The sequence below is a fragment of the Odocoileus virginianus genome, chromosome 24, assembly GCF_023699985.2.
Source record: "Odocoileus virginianus isolate 20LAN1187 ecotype Illinois chromosome 24, Ovbor_1.2, whole genome shotgun sequence".
Taxonomy (NCBI): Eukaryota; Metazoa; Chordata; class Mammalia; order Artiodactyla; family Cervidae; genus Odocoileus; species Odocoileus virginianus.
In genome coordinates, this window is record NC_069697.1 from 9,710,668 (window position 1) to 9,732,526 (window position 21,859).

General features: G+C 42.8%; 1 long non-coding RNA gene across 1 annotated transcript in view; it reads right to left on the reverse strand.

The window, feature by feature from the left end:
- The window catches only part of LOC139030801 (uncharacterized), a 44,406-nt gene that overhangs the window by 18,585 nt on the left and 3,962 nt on the right, over window positions 1-21,859 (reverse strand). The gene's annotated exons all lie outside the window — the stretch shown is intronic.

The window sequence follows — 21,859 nt, forward strand, 5'->3', positions numbered from 1 at the left end:
TCCAACCTGGGCTGGTGATCTGTTTCACCCTAGATAATATACATGTTTCGATGCTGTTCTCTCGAAACATCCCACCTCACCTTCTCCCACAGAGTCCAAAAGTCTGTTCTGTACATCTGTGTCTCTTTTTCTGTTTTAATTTAGTTTTTACAGTAACCATCTTTATTCTGTTCTACATAGGTGTTTTGACTTTCATAGAAATTTAAGAATTTTGTTACATATGTTAATTACAACTTTATTACAATACTTTGGTCTTTCTAATTATCACAGATGCATTTACAGTGTGGAGGCTCAAATTTGTCTTATTTCTATAGAGTCTTACAGAGTGCTACTACATGCAGCATCATTTGACTCAATGGGCATTGCACATGAAGTGAGTAACAAAGAATACAGAGCAGAAGTTAGTCACTTTTCTACTATTGCTTACCTCATCCTGAAAAGGATAAATGCGTATGTTTAAGAATATTGTATTTTTTGAGTTAAACTTTTAATTCAAATATTGACTGTGGTCTAAGTGTCATTCAAAACAGTATTGTTCAAAGATAAAATAAAGGTTTAGTTCAGTTCTGAGTGCATCTGATCTCTTAAATTATAAATTATAAAGGAGGCGTCTACTTAACTGAGTTTCTGCCTCTTCTGTGCTTATTTATATAAAGTTATTTCTGTTTATTTTCAATGTTTTCTCATCACAGAGAACACATGCAAAAAGCATGTCTTGATAATGTTGAGGAAAATGTGTTTGAGGAAAGGGGTGAGGAATATCTTTAAAATCACTGATCTTTTGTCTAGGTTAGTAGGCTAAGACTTTCGTTAAGCAGGCTGGATGTTCTGGGCCTCGAATAGCCATTAAGTGTACTCCAATTTGGAAAGTGATTGTCAGTTATGACAGTGAATGAATAAGGGTAGGGGGCATTTGGCATTATTTAGCACTGCTAATATTATATACTTTGGGAGGGGGTGCTAATGCACTCAACTTTTCTTGAATCTTAGGAAGTCTAGAATGGAGTTTGAGATGTTGAACATTTTGGGGTTTGTTTGTTTAGGTTTTTAAATTTGTTTTTGCAAGTGAGGAGAATAAAATTTCTTTATAGCTCTCTAATATGGACAAGAGAATCAGCAAAGGCTGAGAATGATTGAAGAATTAAGTGCCTGTCTATACAAAGGTAAAACTGGAATACAGTCTAGGAGAAAGGGCTTCCTAAACTTGAGTCAGGGTGGGATTCAATATTAAAATTTTATGAAATAAAAACATCATAGATAAAGAGACAGTGCGCCACTAGCAAACTCCAAGCCACCTCTTTGAAGGCCTTTTGTTATAGATGTAAGGACCAGAATGTGTGTGTGTGCTCAGTAATGTCCAACTGTTCACAACCTCATGGACTGTAGCCCAAAAGGCTTCTCGGTCCATGGGATTTTCCAGGCAAGAATACTGTAGTGGTTGCCTTCTCAGGATCTTCCTGAGCCAGGAATTGAACCCATGTCTCCTGCATTGGCAGGTGGATTCTTCACCACTGAGCCACCTGGGAAGCCCCAAGGACCAGAATAAGAAGGCTCCAAACCCCCAAACTTTATAAGCATAAATCAGACACACTTCTATTTTTAAAGTCCATCCAGCAGCTCTCAACCACATTTAGAGTAAAATCTAAAATCCTTTCTGTATTCTATAAGGTCCTTTATGATCTAGCTCCTCCTGTCTCTAAACAGCATCTCTCCATCTCTCAACATGCTCCAACATCATCTGTTAACTTTCAAACTCCCATATGCATCAGGCTTGTTCCATCCATGGAGACCCTGCAGGCGTTCTTTCTTTTCTTCTATCTTCCCCCAGACACTCATATTGGCAATTCCTCCCTATAGATCAGGTCTTCGTTTAAATATCACCTCCTAAGGGAATTCACTCACTTGCCCTTTCAGTTCAGTTCAGTCGCTCAGTTGTGTCTGACTGTTTGCAACCCCATGAACCACAGCACACTAGGCCTCCCTGTCCATCACCAATTCCTGGAGACGACCCAAACCCATATCCATTGAGTCGGTGATGCCATCCAGCCATCTCATCCTCTGTCGACCTCTTCTCCTCCTGCCCCCAGTCTCTCCCAGCATCAGGGTCTTTTCAAATGAGTCAGCTCTTCACATCAGGTGGCCAAAGTATTGGAATTTCAGCTTCAACACCAGTCCTTCCAATGAACACCCAGGACTGATCTCCTTTAGGATGGACTGGTTGGATCTCCTTGCAATCCAAGGGACTCTCAAGAGTCTTCTCCAACACCACAGTTCAAAAGCATCAATTCTTCCGTGCTCAGCTTTCTGTATAGTCCAACTCTCACATCCATGCACGACTACTGGAAAAACCAAAGCCTTGGCTAGATGGACCTTTGTTAACAAAGTAATGTCTCTGCTTTTTAATATGCCATCTAGGTTGGTCATAACTTTCCTTCCAAGGAGTAAGCATCTTTTGATTTCATGGCTGCAATCACCATCTATAGTGATTTTGGAGCCCAGAAAAATAAAGTCAGCCACTGTTTCCACTGTTTCCCTATCTATTTGTCATGAAGTGATGGGACCGGATGCCATGATCTTAGTTTTCTGAATGTTGAGCTTTAAGCCAAATTTTCCCACTCTCCTCTTTCACTTTCATCAAGAAGCTCTTTAGTTCTTCTCACTTTCTGCCATAAGGGATGTGTCATCTGCATATCTGAGGTTATTGATATTTCTCCCAGCAATCTTGATTCCAGCTTGTGCTTCATCCAGCCCAGCGTTTTTCATGATGTACTCTGCATATAAGTTAAATAAGCAGGGTGACAATATACAGTCTTGATGTACTCCTTTTCCTATTTGGAGCCAGTCTGTTGTTCCATGTTCAGTTTTAACTGTTGCTTCCTTACCTGCATACAGATTTCTCAAGAGGCAGGTCAGGTGGTCTGGTATTTCCATCTCTTTAAGAATTTTCCACAGTTTATTGTGAGTCACACAGTCAATGGCTTTGGCATAGTAAATGAAGCAGAAATAGATGTTTTTCTGGAACTCTCTTGCTTTTTTGATGGTCCAGAGGATTTTTAAAAATCACAGCCCACATCATTATCTCAAATAATATTTATGTATTGTGTTATAGTACATGCTATGTTATTATTTTCTATATCTGATCACTAGAATGTATACCATGAGATCTAACAAAAAGTTTCTGTTTTCCATATACACCTGACATAAATTGATATTCAATAGCTCTCTGCTAAAAGGACTGAAAGGTTATTGCTGAACCATGAAAGACCCTGGGATTCTTGGCCTCTGGAGGAGAAGAACTCAATCCAGGGCCAGTGACAAGGCTTGATCACTCAGAACTTTTGTGTAATAGAGTTTTATTAAAGTATAAAAAAGATAGAGAAAGCTTCTGACATAGACATCAGAAAGAGTGTCCCCCTGCTAGTCTTTAGCTGGATGTTATAGAGCTACTAGCAAGCTGTTACTTATAGAAAGGAGATGTCTCAAAACTCAGAGTGGCACCAGGCCCCTCACCCACAACATGCATTTTGAGATAACATTGGCACCAGGTGAGTTATCCCGGGCAATAAAATGATTGGCATGAATCTTGAAGAGAGGCAGGTTTCCAGGTAAATATATAGTTTCATTAACATAGATTAGGAGAACAATGTAGGAGTAAAACATACTGGTTTGTTGAGCCCTTATCTGAGTCTTCAGTGGAAACAACTTGAAGAAAGACAGAGTCTAGGGAAAATACATAGTTCATTAACAAGGCATAAGAAAAACATTTCCATAAGAAAAATGCATTGGTTAGCTTAAGGTTTGAGAAAAGTTAAGTTCAGGTGGAGTCAGGTGTCATCTTGGCAACACAGAATTTTAAGCAAAACCTCTTTTTAAATTTTTATAGAGAAAGGGGGAAATCTAACATTTGTTTGTTTCCTCCTGCCACTTAAGAGAGAGATAAAAAATATCTGACACTTGCGCCTATTTCCTCCGTTTGGAGACCCCTGGCCTTCCTGTCTGTTACCCTTTCAAGACTACCTGAACAAATGCGTTAGGTAGTTAGAATAGGAAAAAGGAGTCCAAAATGGTTCTGGCTAAAAGACAAAGAAGGGAAAAGCCTACAAAAATAGAACAAAGGATGTCTGAGGACCAGCTTGAGGACCTCAGGTAAAACAAACAGCCCTCCTGGCTAGCCCAGTTTCCACAGGGCAGGCTCAGAGGGGCGGAGACAAATGTATAAAAGGAGGAAGCCTAGACGGATCGGGGGCTTCTCTTCTCTTTGTGTCTTTTGGGTTGGCCTGCCATCACGCCTCTAGGATGTACTTTCCTTTACTTTCTAAACAAAACTGAGCTGTAACATGCGGCTGTAACTCTTGTCCGTCCGTCGCTTCAAATTTTTGCTGTGACAAGACAGAACCGAGGAAATTTCAAATTCCCCTGACATCTATGGTACTGTGACTTGGATTTAACCCGGCTGAAACAACCTCAGCCTGGCCCCCGTGAGGCGGAGGCCAAGCACAGTGGAAGCCCGACGCGGCGAAAGCTCCCACAGTGAAAGCAGAACGCAAAGAAAACCCAGTGCAGGGGAAGTGACAAGAAGTCCAGAGTGTCGGAAACCAGACAGCAAAAACAAACTGGGCAGAAAGCTCACGCGGCTCAGTCTCAGATTCCAGAAGACCGCTGGCTAAGGTAGGAGGTCCTTGCTCCCATGGCTGGAAGGACATATGGCTAACAAAATCTTAATTTCTCTACAACCTCGTGTCTCTTTTTCCCTCAACCCCCATCCCCACTCCCACCCCATGAACAGGCAAGCAGCAGTGGGCGCAACTGGGGGACTCTGGCAGGGGCTACTCCTCAGGGTGTCCACTCTCGGCTGGCCCCCAGTAGCTGTTGCCCAAGTGGGTAGGGGCCCTTCTGTCCTTGCTTTTCTTTAGGCCAAGGATCAGGCCAATGAAAACTGTGAGCACAGGTCAGGTATACAGCAGATTTTCTGGCAGGTTATGAAGGGGATTCCTTGGCACGTTTTTCCCACTGCGTTTTCCTCCCATCCTTCAGCTCCTCTCTCCCGGGGCTTGAGCCCAATCAAAACCCACAGTACCTGGCCTCAGGACCTAAAGCTCAGGCTCTGACACCGCATTGCAAAAATCCAGTGAGAGACACAGCATAGGTAAGAGGTGGATGTGTTTGGATTCAGAGAGAAACACACTCCACAGGGTGTGGGCCGTTGTAGAGGAGAGTGCTTCAGTCAGGGAATGTGGTGTGATTTCCAAGCTGGTGACCTCATATGCTAATGAGTGGGAGGGTCATCCCAACAATTACGGAACCACCCACTCCTTGGAACTGTCCTGGTGCCTCTGGGTATGTCATTTAGCTTGCAGATTGAGGATCAAGGTTTAGTTGAATTTGACTTGTCATCTCGGACCCATTTGATTTTAATCCGTTTATCTTATACCCCTGGGCTCTGTCAGTCTTTCAAAAGTTGTGCCCTGCTCCCGTCCCTCCTGTTTCAAGCTCTTTTCCTGAGCCCTGTCTGGGCCCACAATGTTGCCTCTACAATCGTCTGGAGGAACAACCAGAAAATAGCTGGCCCTTGGGAGGGAAATGTTGTGTAATATCCAGTCTTTCTAGATATTCAGGCCTTCCTCTTCCATGTTTCCTATAACATGTGCAACAACAGCATCTCTCAGTGAACCTGCTAGGGTGGGTGACAGGCACACAATGCCTGCTAGAAGTCCATCTGCTGGCATCCCTTTGTTAGGTAGTTAGAATAGGAAACAGGAGTCCAGAATGGCGGTGGCTAAAAGACAAGGAAGGGAAAAGCCCGCGAAAATTGAACAAAGAAGGTCAAAGGAAGGTCGAGTCAAAGGAAGGTCGAGGACTGGAGTGAGGACCTCAGGTAGAACAAACAGCCCTCCTGGCTACCCCAATTTACATAGGGCAGGCCCGGGGGGAGGAAAAAAAAACATGTCAAAGGAGGAGCCAAAGCGCGTGCGAGCTCGCTCTCCCCCGCATGCTGGCATGCCCTCCCACACTCTTCTCTTCACGTCTTTGGGTTGGCATGCCCTCATGCCTCGAGGATGGATTTTCCTGCTATTTTCTAAATAAAATAGAGCTGTAACACTGATCTAAGAGCTATAACACGGTCTGTCCAAGACCCGACAGCTGTGACACACTGACGGCTTTATTTTTTTTTCCATTTATTTTTATTAGTTGGAGGCTAATTACTTTACAATATTGTAGTGGGTTTTGTCATATATTGAAATGAATCAGCCATGGATTTACATGTGTTCCCCATCCCGATCCCTCCTCCCACCTCCCTCTCCACCCGATCCCTCTGGGTCTTCCCAGTGCATCAGCCCCGAGCACTTGTCTCATGCATCCAACCTGGGCTGGTGATCTGTTTCACCCTAGATAATATACATGTTTCGATGCTGTTCTCTAGAAACATCCCACCCTCGCCTTCTCCCACAGAGTCCATAAGTCTGTTCTGTACATCTGTGTCTCTTTTTTCTGTTTTGCATATAGGGTTATCATTACCATCTTTCTAAATTCCATATATATGTGTTAGTATACTGTAAGGATCTTTATCTTTCTGGCTTACTTCGCTCTGTATAATGGGCTCCAGTTTCATCCATCTCATTAGAACTGATTCAAATGAACTCTTTTTGACGGCTGAGTAATATTCCATAGTGTATATGTACCACAGCTTCCTTATCCATTCGTCTGCTGATGGGCATCTAGGTTGCTTCCATGTCCTAGCTATTATAACCTTATCTTCGACAAAGGAGGCAAGGATATACAATGGAAAAAAGACAACCTCTTTAACAAGTGGTGCTGGGAAAACTGGTCAGCCACTTGTAAAAGAATGAAACTAGAACACTTTCTAACACCATACACAAAAATAAACTCAAAATGGATTAAAGATCTAAATGTAAGACCAGAAACTATAAAACTCCTAGAGGAGAACATAGGCAAAACACTCTCCAACATAAATCACAGCAGGATCCTCTATGACCCACCTCCCAGAATACTGGAAATAAAAGCAAAAATAAACAAATGGGCACTGAGGGCTTTAATGTCGGTCACTCCAAATCTTTGTTGTGACGAGACAGAACCGAGGAGCACACACTCGCCTAACACCTTCAAGGGCAATTGCGCTTCCAGGGATAATGTTTGCCACTTTGGGAGTTAGCTCTGCAAGGCCATTTGGGCCCACTTACCACCCTTCTCCTAAAAGTTACAAACATACCCCTGGATCAAATCTTCACTCCACTTTTATGGAACATCTGGTCTGTTGCCTCTTATCAATTTGTTCTTAAGTCACTAACTCCTACAACCAGGACCCTGCCCACTTGTAGGCAACATCACACCACCCCACTTACTATTATTAAAATACTCTTAATGCCCCTAACAGAACCGGATAACCCATTCCTTTGTCATTGCTTCTGTTATTACCTACAGTGGGTCTATGACACGAAATGTTTACCATTGGAGGTACCCTAACCTGCTCTTATAGAGGATTGGGGAGGGAAACAGTGACTTACATTCCCTCAGAGCAATAAAAGGATAAGGCATATGGCTATTTCTCTAGGTTCCCAGTCTCAGGGACAGGCTTGGGTTGCTTAACATCATGGTATCTATTCTTATCTGTTGTGGACAAGCCAGCAATAAATTAAGATTACAGCCCCTTAATCCTACCCAGTACTAGTCAGATTGGAGATTTTGGGGATGCCCAACTTCAGCCTGGGGATCCCAGGAGGTCAACCTGCCTCAACCTGCCTAGGGATCTGGTCCTCAAAAGGTTGTCATGCCTCAACCTGCTCAAGGATCCTCCAGTCCAGGGGTCCCAGGAGGTCGACATGCCTCAACCTGCCCAGGGACCCAATGCCCCGACCTGCCCAGGGATTCTATCTCCAGGAAGCTGTCACACCTCAGCCTGCCTAGGGATCTGCACCCTGACCTGGGGACCCCTGGCTCCCAGATTGCAACAGTACTGGGTAGGATAAGCTTCAAAAAGACTCACCCCCAAGGAAGTCCACCCATGGAAATTGAAGGAGGCCTATTAGTTTTTTCTTTTTTCTTTTCCTCCCTGTCATCACTGTCTTTCAGAGGGGAAATACCAATCCACTTCCTGACAGATGCCCTTGGGATGCATCCTTATTAACTTAGGAAGCTGTTTGATCCTCTATCTCTAAGGAGAGGTTCCTTAAAATTCTTTTGTGCCACTGCTTGGCCACGGTATCCTCTGGGGGAAAAAGGAACACTGACCTGAGGATGGGAGCTTAAATTACAAAACCATCCTATAGCTAGACTTATTCTGCAAAAGACAAGGGAAATGCACAGAGATCCCCTATGCCCAAATTTTCTTCTGACTAAGAGACATGAAGGAACTCTGTCTTAACTATGGGATTGTTGTGTGCCCTAAAAGTGAGTCTACTAGGCAAATGGTGTTAGGCACAGACAACCAAGAGAAGGAACTTGTGGCCCTAAAGTTATCTGATGCTACTTCCTTGTATCCAAATGTGCTCCCATATCCGGGAGCACCCCCTCCACAAAAGCCAACTCGAGTATGTCCCTTAGTCGAAACTGGAGCAGAAATCAGACCAACGTGGGTCCATAAGCCCTTCGCCCTCTTAGAACTAAGACAGATCAAATAAGACCCAGGCAGCTATACAGATGGCCCAGGCAAATATATAGATACATTACAACACATTACCTTGGCATTTGACTTGATGTGGAAGGACATCATGGTCATATTTACTCAAACTTTATCTGACACTGAGCATGCTAGGATCTTAAAGGGAGCCCAAAGGTATGCTATGGGGCTTCACATGTCAAGTGATAAATACCCAGTAGGGGAAACTGTGGTCCCCTCCTGAGATGCTAATTGGAATCATAATGACCCTGAGCACATCTGGCAAAGGGATCATTTTCTGATCTGGGTAAACGTAGGACTGAAAGCAGCCCAGCAAAAAGTAATCAGCTATGCCCGGGTCTGAGCAATAACTCAGGAGCCCAATGAGAACCCCATTGCCTTTCTGGAAAGGCTAAAAGAGGCCCTCCAAAAGTTTACCAATATGGACTTGGACTCTTATGAGGGACAGGTGATTTTAAAGGACAAATTCCTGTCCCAGTGTGCATCAGACATCAGGATAAAGTTACAACAGCTACAGCAGAGCAGGACCCTGCTTCCTCTTTAGATGAGATGGTCCAGACAGTCACCTTTTATAACAGAGAACAGGAGAGGAAGGCCAAGGCCCAGGAAAGGGAGAAAAGGAAAGAGACAAGGCATGCCCAGACACTGGCTGCCCTCCACGGAAGCCCTATGGCAAACCCTGAGTCCTTGAAGGACAAGGCATGAGGCAAATGCCTAATCTGTAGACAGGCAGGACAATGGACCAAAGAGTGTCCAAACTGAAACAAGGCTCCTAAAATGGCTTGCTACAAATGCCATCAGTTGGCATGTGCCCTCAGGACCCAAGAGCCTCAAGGTCAAGCGCCAAGACTTCCCTCGCAATGGTTCAACAAGACCTTAGCTGAAGCAACCCACTCCAGCCAACCTGCCTGGCACAGATAACTACCACAGGGCTGGAGCCAAGGGTGCAACTGCATGTGGCAGGTAGGTCCAAGAATTTCTTGGTTGACACAGGGGCTACCTACTCTGTCCTAACCTCCTACTCTGGAGCCTTCTCCTCCCAAACCTGTACTATTTTGGGTGCTACAGGAAAAAAAATTACAAAAATATTCACCTGAGCACTTCTTTGTTGCTGGGGTAGACAAATATTTTCCCAAGTGTCCTATTACTCCCTTATTGGGAAGAGATCTTTCCCTGCCTTCGGAATCTTGCAGATATTGCAGTCCTGATAGAAGATGCTTTAAAACTCTCTCTTGGGGGCAAACTGACTATTTTTACCAGCCAGAAAGTTAAACAGCTCCTGAACGGGAGAAGCCATTTATGGATGTCTGATCAAAGGGCACTCAGATATGCAGTAGTCTCCAATTTTGAGACCATAGAGGCTAAACCTTTGCCACCAGGTACTTCAGCCCAATTATATGAGCTCATAGCCCTGACTCAAGCTTTAGAGCTGGGAAAAGGAAAAAGAGTAGCCATTTACACTAACTCCAAGTATCCTTTCTGGTGCTACATGCACATGCTGCTATTTGGAAAAGAAAGAGGTCACTTGGGGACCGAGGGTCCCCAAATATGGTGATTGAATTTTAGGCTCTTGGAGGCAGTACATTTGCCCACTGAGGTTTCAGTCTCCCACTGTAAAGGACACCAAAAACAAAGCACAGAAGTGGCACAAGGGAACCAAGCAAGACTCCAACCAAGATCAGGGAACCAGCCAAGATCAGGGAACCAGCCAAGATCAGGCAGCTAAGAGAGCAGCATTATAGAACAATGACCTAATAGGTGTTGCTACCTTAGTTTCACAGACTAATTTGCCAGAAAATTCCTTCATATACTGAAGGTGAGACTCTTAAAACTAAGAGTGAGGGCTTCCAAGAAGATCATATGGGGTGGTTCCAAAAGGAGAGACTCTTTTTTCTGCCTGGGAACCTCCAGTGGAAGTTGGTTAACTCCTTACATACCACCACTCACTTAGGGGAAAAGGCCCTCCAAAAATTACTAGAAAGTTCCTTCAGAGGAACAGGGCCTCCAAATGACGATAAGGCAAGTGGTCTCCTCTTGTCCCACTTGCCAATTAACCCCCAAGGAGCTCGAAGACGCCAGCTGGCCCAGCCTGTCCAATGACGTGGGGCCTACCCAGGAGAGGACTGGCAGATGGACTTCACCCAGATGCCAGTTTCTCAAGGGTATAAATACCTATTAGTAATGATAGATACATCCACAGGATGGATTGAAGGCTTTCCCACCCAGACTGAGAAGGTTGAAGAGGTGGTAGAAAAAACTGCTCCATGAAATCATTCTGAGATTTGGTTTGCCCAGGTCATTACAAAGTGACGATGGGACATCAATTACTTCTAAGGTCACCCAAGGAGTTTCTAAAGCATTGGGCATTACTTATTATCTCCACTGTGCCTGGAGGACTCAGTCTTCAGGAAAAGTAGAAAGAGCCAATAAATTCTTAAAATCAGAGATAAAAAAGATAAGCCAGGAGACCTCCCTGGGATGGAAGGAGGCTTTACCAATAGCTCTCCTCCACACCCATATGGCCCCTAAGGGTCAGGTTGATCTGAGTCCTTATGAGATGCTCTGTGGGAGACCTTTTGTTTATGTCAATGACCTCTTCCTAGATCCAGAGGCTCAGACCCTCCAGTCCTCTACCATGACCACTAGGCAATTGCAACAGGATGTACCCTTGTGGGATGTCAATCAGGACTCAAAAGATTCTAAAGAGCCACCACTATATGCTCCATGGATTCAAATCCTAATTAAAGTCTGGAAAGATGGGTTCCCAAAGGCTCAACTCCAGCCCACACGGATGGCCCCTACCCTGTAATACTTCCTACCCCCACAGCAGTCACGGTTCCAGGACATGACTCCTGGATTCACTATTCATGAGTCAAACCGTAGAAGAAAACAGAAGAGAGGACATTCAATCCTTCTGTGAGCCCCTGGGAGATCTCAAATACCTACTCAGAACTACAAATTAGTGCCATTCCAATGAACACACCCAAAATCAAGTTTCTGGGGATAAGATTTCTCTTGATAGCACTAAAGCGCCAACGCAGTTTGGCAGGGGTTGTACTCCAAAATAGAGAGAAGATAGATCTCCTGATCCTTGGACAAGGAGGGACTTGAGCCATCTTGAATGAGACATGTTTTTTCTGGGGAAATACTTCCAGCTAAGTTAAAGAAAGTCTACAGTTCAGTTCAGTTCACTCAGTCGTGTCTGACTCTTTGCAACCCCATGGACTGTAGCACGCCAGGCCTCCCTGTCCATCACCAACTCCTGGAGCATACTCAAACTCATGCCCATTGAGTCAGTGATGCCACCCAACCATCTCATCATCTGTCGTCCCCTTCTCCGCCTGCCTTCAATCTTTCCCAGCATCAGGGTCTTTTCAGATGAGTCAGTTCTTTGCATCAGGTGGCCAGAGTATTGGAGTTTCAGTCCTCAGGAAAAACATTCTAGATCCTGCTGCTGCTGCTGCTAAGTCACTTCAGTCGTGGCCAACTCTGTGCGACTGCATAGATGGCAGCCCACCAGGCTCCGCCGTCCCTGGGATTCTCCAGGCAAGAACACTGGAGTAGGTTGCCATTTCCTTCTCCAATGCATGAAAGTGAAAAGTGAAAGTGAAGTCGCTAAGTCGTGTCCAACTCTTAGCCACCCCATGGACTACAGCCCAGCAGGCTCCTCTGTCCATGGGATTTTCCAGGCAAGAGTACTGGAGTGGGTTGCCATTGCCTTCTCCATTCTAGACCCTACAGGACCTCAAAGAATGAGCTGGAGAGTTCCTGGGGTGGCTACCATCTCTCTTTGGGGGATCCTCCTGGCGATGGGAAATTTGGAGTTGGCTAATGCCCCAAAAGTCCCTGTCATCATGATATTGATCCTGCTCATGATTGCTCCATGTATTATCAATTGTTTAACCCATTTGGTCTCTGTCCAGATCAACAAGCTACAACATGCAGTGCCAGTTCAATAAGGATATATAAAACTACACCTGACCACAGAAAATATCACTCACCCTTAGATAGACACTGCTAAAAGGACTCTGAGGCCCGAGACTAGCAAGAGGGGGAGGCCCAATGCCCCTCGCTGTCCCAGTTCATCAGGAAGTAGCCAGAGACACCTCGGTGCCCCTGTTCCCAAAGAATTGGGCCTCCCATCTCTTGAGGGGGGAATGTTAGATAGAAAGAATAGGAAAAAGGAGTCCAAAATGGTTCTGGCTAAAAGACAAAGAAGGGAAAAGCCTACAAAAATAGAACAAAGGATGTCTGAGGACCAGATTGAGGACCTCAGGTAAAACAAACAGCCCTCCTGGCTAGCCCAATTTCCACAGGGCAGGCTCAGAGGGGCGGAGACAAATGTATAAAAGGAGGAAGCCTAGACGGATTGGGGGCTTCTCTTCTCTTTGTGTCTTTTGGGTTGGCCTGCCATCACACCTCTAGGATGCACTTTCCTTTACTTTCTAAATAAAACTGAGCTGTAATATGCGGCTGTAACACTGGTTCGTCTGAGGACTATAACACCGGTCCATCCATCGCTTAAAATTTTTACTGTGATGAGACAGAACCGAGGAAATTACAAACTCCCCCAACATGTTGAACCAGTCATATCTCCAAACTGAATATCAGAGGCATTTTTGAGCAGGTGAAGGTCCAGGAAGCCACCAATATCTGGAAAATTTGGCAGAAGTTTGTCAGGGCACATTTATGACTGGCAGGCTAAATCTTTCATAAAGAGAAATTCATGAAAATGGACAATTCTGGAATCCAGCACCAGGAGCAAAACTCCAAGCCCTAGTAGGATATTAAATTATTCCTAAATAGCATAGATGCTTTAGTTAATAAACTAATCCTCAGGTAAATGCATTTGGATATTACATTAGGCCTTTTAGAATAGAAAGCTTCAATTTTCATAGTTTCAGATTCCTCTTGCCCATAACCTGGCCCATTTGGTGCTTGGAATATCTCTTTTAGAATAGTAACCTTTTGATCTATTACTGCAGATTCATTTTAATAAATTTGATTGGCTGTAGAACATTTAGAATTTGTATTAACTCTTTGAGCTTAACATTTAAACATCATTAAATGTGCTGAGGCAGAATTATTCTTTCTTGATTTAGAGAGGATCTTAAATTCTTTAACATGAACATTTTCTGAAAAATCAGTGTATTATTCAGGTAGTGCCTCCTAAAATTCATAGACATGTCTATGAAAATATAACTCTCAGCTACCCTTTTGACAAAGATAGAAAACATGTATTAAAAATAGATTATGATGAAAGAGACACATGCACCCCAATGTTCATTGCAGCACTGTTTATCATAGCCAGGACATGGAAGCAACCTAGATGCCCATCAGCAGATGAATGGATAAGGAAGCTGTGGTACATATACACCATGGAATATTACTCAGCCATTAAAAAGAATTCATTTGAATCAGTTCTAATGAGATGGATGAAACTGGAGCCCATTATACAGAGTGAAGTAAGCCAGAAAGATAAAGACCATTACAGTATACTAACACATATATATGGAATTTAGAAAGATGGTAACGATAACCCTATATGCAAAACAGAAAAAGAGACTCAGATGTATAGAACAGACTTGTGGACTCTGTGGGAGAAGGCAAGGGTGGGATGTTTCAAGAGAACAGCATCGAAACATGTGTATTATCTAGGGTGAAACAGATCACCAGCCCAGGTTGGATGCATGAGACAAGTGCTTGGGGCTGGTGCACTGGGAAGACCCAGAGGGATCAGGTGGGGAGGGAGGTGGGAGGGGGGACCGGGATGGGGAACATGTAAATCCATGGCTAATTCATTTCAATGTATGACAAAAACCACTGCAATGTTGTAAAGTAATTAGCTTCCAACTAATAAAAATAAATGAAAAAAAAATAGATTATGAGATATGAAGGCAAATTTGTATATAAATGGGAAACAAATAGAAGAAAGCAGAGTCTGGATTGAAACAGAGCAGATCAGCTGTTCCCAAGCTTTTGCATTCTGCAATTCTCACTTAAGTGGCACCATCCTTGCACGCTCACATACAGAAACACACACAACACGCCACAAAGTTGGTCATTTATTTAACCAGCTTGTTGTATTTGGTGTTTTCCACATGTGGTAACTGTGTAAGGCCTATTGCAGGGGCTCACAATCTTCTGAAGGAGAAGGTAATAATTACAGCAGTGTAAGAGATGATATAACAAATATATGGATAGGGCAGAGAATATCAAGCGCTCACCTGCTTAATGCCATCAGGGGACACATTCAGGAGATGAAGAGATTTGCATATATTAAATCCTAAAAAGGGAGTTAGAAGGGTTGCCAAGGTGAAGAAGGCACTGCAGCTGAAGGAAGATTTGTGGAAGTTGAAGGACTAGGATTTTATAGGTAACTGTAAGAAGCGAGGTACAAATAGAGCCAGGTGTGGATACATAGGAGAAAGTAGTGTACACAAGGGTAGAACTGCTATTTGCAACGCTGTTGGCAGCTTGCTAGGGGGTAATAATTCTTTCCTGTACAAGATTTTAATATCCCTGGTCTTTACCCATGTTAATAAGTAAACTCCAGTCATTATGAAAAGCCAAAAGTGCTCTTACTTTTGGCAGCCAGCCTCCAAGATGGTCCCCAGTCATTCAAACTCTTCCTACTCACACCCTTGTATAGTCTCCTTCCACCCCATAGCAAAGTTTGTCTGTGTGACCTCCACCATAAAGCAGAAGTGATAAATTGCACTTCTGAGATGGGACTGGGAGTACAAGTGCAAGATGGTGGAGTAGAAGGACATGCACTCATCTTCTCCTGCGAGAACTCCAAAATTACAACTCGCTGCTGAACAATCGTCGACAGGAGAATGTTGGATCCCACCAAAAAAAAGATGCCGTACATAAAAGGGCAAAGGAGAAGCCCCAGCAAGATGGTAGGAGGGGTGAAATCATGTTTTTAATCAAAGCCCATACCCATCAGAGACACTTGGAAAGCTCAAACAAAACCTTGTGTACACCAGGAAACCCCACAGAGACTGAGCCAGACTTGCCTGTGAGTGTGTCCTGAGGAGGTGCAGGTCAGCAGTGGACTGCCGCAGGGGCAGGGGCTCTGGGTGCAGCAGACCTGGCTATGGCATAAGCCCTCTTGGAGGAGGTCAGCATTAACCACACCAGAGCTGCCAGAACTTACACAGGACTGGGGAAACAGACTCTTGGAGGGCACAAACAAAACCTTGTGCTCACCAGGAGCCAGGAGAAAGGAGCAGAGACCCCCACAAGAGACTGACCCAGACTTGCCCATGAATGTCCAGGAGTTTCCCACAGAGGTGTGGGTTGGGGGCACTGAGGTCTGCAGTGCATGCTGACCTCCTTATGAAGGAGGTCACCATTGTCTTCATCACCTCCACCACAGTTTGGCCTCAGGTCAAACAACTGGGAGGAAACACAGCCCCATCCATCAACAGAAAATTGGATTAAAGATTTACTGACCATGGCCCCACCCATCAGAATAAGACCCAGTTTCCCCCTCAGTTAGTTTCTCCCATTAGGAAGCTTCCATAAGCCTCTAATCCTTATCCATCAGAGGGAAGACAGAATGAAAACCACAATTACAGAAAACTAACCAAACTGATCACATGGACCACAGCCTTGTGTAACTCAATGAAAACTATGAGCTATGCCATGTAGGGCTACCCAAGATGGACAGGTCATGGTAGAGAGTTCTGATAAAACATGGTCCATTGGAGAAGGAAATGGCAAATCACTTCAGTATATTTTTTCTTGAGAACCCCAGGAACAATATGAAAAGGCAAAAAAATAGTACACTGAAAGATGAACTTGCCGGTGGATAGGGGCCCAATATGCTACTGGAGAACAGTGGAGAAATAACTCCAGAAAGAATGAACAGATGGAGCCAAACCAAAAACAACACCCAGCTGTGGATGTGACTGGTGATGGAAGTAAAGTCCAAGCCTGTAAAGAACAATATTGCATAGGAACCTGGAATGTGAGGTTCCTTGAATAAAGATAAATTGGAAGTGGTCAAACAGGAGATGGCAAGAGTGAATACCGACATTTCAGGAATCAGCGAACTAAAATGGACTGGAATGGGTAAATTTAAATCAGATTACCATTGTATCTACTACTGTGGGCAAGACTCCCTCAGAAGAAATGGAGTAGCCCTCATAGTCAACAAAAGAGTCTGAAATGCAGTACTTGGATGCAATTTCAAAAATGACAGAATGATCTCTGTTCGTTTCCAAGGCAAACCATTTAATATCACAGTAATCTAAGGGTATGCCCTATTCAAAAATGCTGAAGAACCTGAAGTTGAATGATTCCATGAAGACCTATAAGACCTTCTAGAACTAACACCCAAGAAAGATGTCCCATTCATTATCAGGGACTGGAATGCAAAAGGAGAAAAGTCAAGAGGCAAATTTGGCCTTGGAGTACAGAATGAAGCAGGGCAAAGGCTAACAGGGTTTTGCCAAGAGAACACACTGATCAAAGCAAACACCCTCTTCCAACAACACAAGAGAAGACTCATGGACATCACCAGATGGTCAACACTGAAATATTGATTATATTCTTTGCAGCCAAAGATGGAGAAGCTCTATACATCAGCATTAACAAGACTGGGAGCTGACTGTGACTCAGGTCATGGACTCCTTATTGCAAAATTCAGATTTAAATTGAAGAAAGTAGGGAAAACCATTAGACCATTCAGGTTTGAACTAAATCAAATCCTTATGATTATACAGTGGAAGTGACAAATAGATTCAAGGGGTTAGATCTGATAGACAGAATGCCTTCAGTCTCTGTACAATTCCTGACATTGTACAGGAGGCAGTTATCAAGACCATCCCCAAGAAAAAGAAACATAAAAAGGCAAAACAGTTGTCTGAAGAGGCCTTACAAATAGCTCAGAAAAGAAGAGAAGTGAAAGGCAAAAGAGAAAAGGAAAGATATACCCATTTGAATGCAGAGTTCCAAAGAATAGCAAGGAGAGATAAGAAAGCCTTCCTCAGTGAGCAATGCAAAGAAATAGAGAAAAACAATAGAATGGGAAAGACTAGAGATCTCTTCAAGAAAATGAGAGATACCAAGGGAACATTCCATGCAAAGATGGGCACAAAAAAGGACAGAAATGGTATGGACCTAACAGAAGCAGAAGAGATTAAGAAGAGGTGGCAAGAATACACAGAAGAACTGTACAGAAAAGACCTTCATGACCCAGATAACCATGATGGTGTGATCACTCACCTGGAGCCAGACATCCTGGAATGTGAAGTCAAGTGGGCCTTAGGAAGCATCACTATGAACAAAGCTAGTGGAGGTGATGGAATTCCAGTTGAGCTATTTCAAATCCTGAAAGATGATGCTGTGAAAGTGCTGCACTCAATATGCCAGCAAATTTGGAAAACTCAGCAGGGGCCACAGGACTGCGAAAGGTCAGTTTTCATTCCAATTTCAAAGAAAGGCAATGCCAAAGAATGTTCAAACTACCACACAATTGCTCTCATCTCACATGCTAGCAAAATAATGTTCAAAATTCTCCAAGCCAGTCTTCAGCAATACGTGAACTATGAACTTCCAGATGTTCAAGCTGGATTTAGAAAAGTCAGAGGAACCAGACATCGAATTGCCAACATCTGTTGGATCATCAAAAAAGCAAGAGAGTTCCAGAAAAACATCTATTTCTGCTTTATTGACTATGCCAAAGGCTTTGACTATGTGGATCACCACAACTGTGGAAAGTTCTTAAAAAGCTCTGGAATACCAGACCACCTTACCTGCCTCCTGAGAAACCTGTATGCAGGTCAAGAAGCAACAGTTAGAACTGGATATGGAACAGCAGACTGGTTCTAAATTGATAAAGGAGTACATCAAGGCTGTATATTGTCACCCTGCTTATTTAACTTATATACAGAGTACATCATGAGAAACGCTGGGCTGGATGAAGCACAAGCTGGAATCAAGATTGCTGGGAGAAGTACTAATAACCTCAGATATGCAGATAACATCACCCTTATGGCAGAAGGCAAAGAAGAACTAAAGAGCCTCTTGATGAAAGTGAAAGGAGAGACTGAAAAAGCTGGCTTAAAACTCAGCATTCAGAAAACTAAGATCATGGCATCTGGTCCCATCACTTCATGGCAGATAGATGGGGAAACAGTGGAAACAGTGAGAGATTTTATTTTTTTGGGGGGGGGGGTGGCTCCAAAATCACTGTAGATGTTGACTGCACCCATGAAATTAAAAGATGCTTGCTCCTTGGAAGAAAAGTTATGACCAACCTAGATATCATATTAAAAAGCAGAGACATTACTTTGTCAACAAAGGTCCATGTTGTCAAAGCTATGGTTTTTTCCAGTGGCCATGTATGCATGTGAGAGTTGGACTATTGAGTGCTGAAGAATTGATCCTTTTGAACTGTGGTGTCAGAGAAGACCCTTGAGAGTCCCTTGGACTGCAAGGAGATTCAAACAGTCCATCCTAAAGGAAATCAGTCCAGAATATTCATTAGAAGGATGCTGAAGCCGAAACTCCAATACTTTGGCCATCTGATGTGAAGAACTGACTCCTTGGAAAAGACCCTGATGATGGGAAAGATTGAAGGCAGAAGGAGAAGGGGTTGCCAGAGGATGAGATGGTTGGATGGCATCACTGACTCAATGGACATGAGTTTGGGTAGGCTCCGGGAGTTGGTGATGGACAGGGAGCCCTGGCATCCTGCAGTCCATGGGGTTGCAAAGAGTCAGACATGATTGAGTGACTGAACTGAACTGAACTGATGGGAGTGGGTTATATAAAAGATTGTGGAGTCTGTCTTGTTCTCTCTGTCTCTCACACACACCCACACATAGCACATCACTCAATCAATCCATCACTCAGTCACTCATCTTGGTCAAAGGGAAGTCAGTTGTCATGTCTTCTGAACAGCCCCATGAACTGAAGCTTCCTGGCAACAGCCACGCTAGTGAGCATGAAGCTGATCCTTCTGCCCATTGGGATGATCTTAGTTCTGACCAAGAGACTGCCTGGCTACCACTTCATTAGAGCCAGAACCACCCAGCTAACTAACGCATCCTGACTCCTGATCCACAGAAGCTCACATGAGAGAATAAACCTCTGTTGTTTTAAGCTGCTTAGTTAGGGATATTTTATTAAACAGCAAGAGATAATAATATACCACTCATTTCCAAAGACTTCTAAGAGGAGCAGAATAGATCCCAAGTGAAAATGACAAATCAATGCTAACAGCTTCAGAATCCTCACTATAGGTGGTGGGAAGCCATTGACAGATTTTATGCAAGGGAGTGATACAATTAATTCATGTTTTAGGATGATTACTTTTGCCTTAGTCATAGGGTTTTTCCATTCCATTTTGGGGTCCTTCCTCCACTACTGCTTTTTCATCTGCCTCTGAAGAAGCTAACAGTGTATGACACTTGCTGTCTTATTTTCCTGACTATACTATGAGCTACTCAGGAACAGAAATGGATCTACTAGTACCTCTTAGTAATTTATAAATAATCCTTGGTGCTCCTAGAACCCTGTTGAGCATTAGGAAGGAGAGGACTCAGTAAACACTTGCAGATTAATTGAGTGATAGGGGGTAGTTGGGCTAGCAAGTTACTAGATTAGCTTGTTGAAGGAATGATGAAGGAATGGCCTTTAGAGATGTCAAAGGAGAAGAAAGGAGAAATCAGTCATTTCACACACAATACCACACACACACACTGATAGCTAGCTTTGCAGGTATAGTCACCTATTAAAAAGCTTAAACCTTTGTACTGCCTCCTGGTGTTGTCACAGCAGAGATCAAAGGAAGAGAATTCTGGTAGCTGGAATAGTCTGGCAGAACCCAGCAATCTTATTCGTAGTTCGTAGATATAAAACAATGCTACCAAAAAGTGATTAAAAAGTAAAAATAGCAACAATAGTTGTCTTACTCTTTCAAAGCTTATTACTTGGTTTGTACTAAACTAATAAAAGTTTCAATGGAAAGAAGCAGTATAATGTTATAAAGAAATAAACCCTATAACATATCCACATAGTTATAAGTATACAGATATAAGAAGACAAATTTTATATTCACATCAAGTTATAAGAGTATCTGGATTAAGCAAAAAAAGCAAGTGTAATCAAGTAACAAAGAGAAGTCCACTGAAATCCTTTCTGTACACAAAACATCTTCACTGGAGATTCTGAACACACTCTAGAACTCTAAATATTCAGTTGTTTACTTTTTAAAAAAAGGTAGGGATTTGAATCAACAGGTAACGCATAAGAGTATCACAAGAATCAGTTAAACTCCCCTCATTCAGAATGGTTGGAAAAAATGTCCAAATACTTTAAAACTGTCTTAAGCATATAAATGAGATATCTGTTTTTATGATCTACTAAAAGTAATTTCTTGTCTCCATATTTTCTTCCACTTTAAAACAGTACTTCATCTTAAATACTTGTGTTGTCTTTAAAACCTCAAAGTGATTACCCACTTCCTTGTTATGTAAGAGCAACTCTTGTTTTGGACTTGTTTCATTTTCTGGTTTAACTTTGTATCTTCCAAGTACACACACACACATGCACACATGTCCACACACAAACTGGGAACCTGAAGTAATGTTAGGTAATCAACTACATTTTACAAAAACTTTTATTATAAAGGATATTTCTTCTCCTTTTCATCATTTGTTCCCTGACAATGAGATCCTTTCTTATATAAAGTTTTATTATTAATACAAAAATTGAGTAACAAGCAGTGATCTTTGTTTAAGACTATAAAATAGAAGCAATACTTTCTAAGGAATTATCTTTGAAGAAGAATTAAAATGATTTTTAAAGGATTTTGGTGATTGGATTAAAATATTAACCATTTTTATTCACAGCTCCATTGATGAGATTTTTTTCCCCCTTCAACTGTAAATTGTTATACAGAGAAAAACAAATACAAACAAAACTCCCAAGAACTTGAAAAAAAATGATTAGAAATATTTGCCTAGGTTATTCCTTTTCAGTTTTTTTCAAATAAAAGCAACTATATTTTTATAAACTTTTACTAACTAAAAATAAATTTTAAGATGTTTTATTTTTTACTTTAAAAATTTTTAATTTTGTGTTGGGGTTAGCCAATTAACAAACAATATTGTGATAGTTAGTTTCAGGTGATCAGTGAAGGGACTCAGCCATACATATACATGTATCCATTCTCCCCCAAACACCGCTCTCATCCAGGCTGCCCCA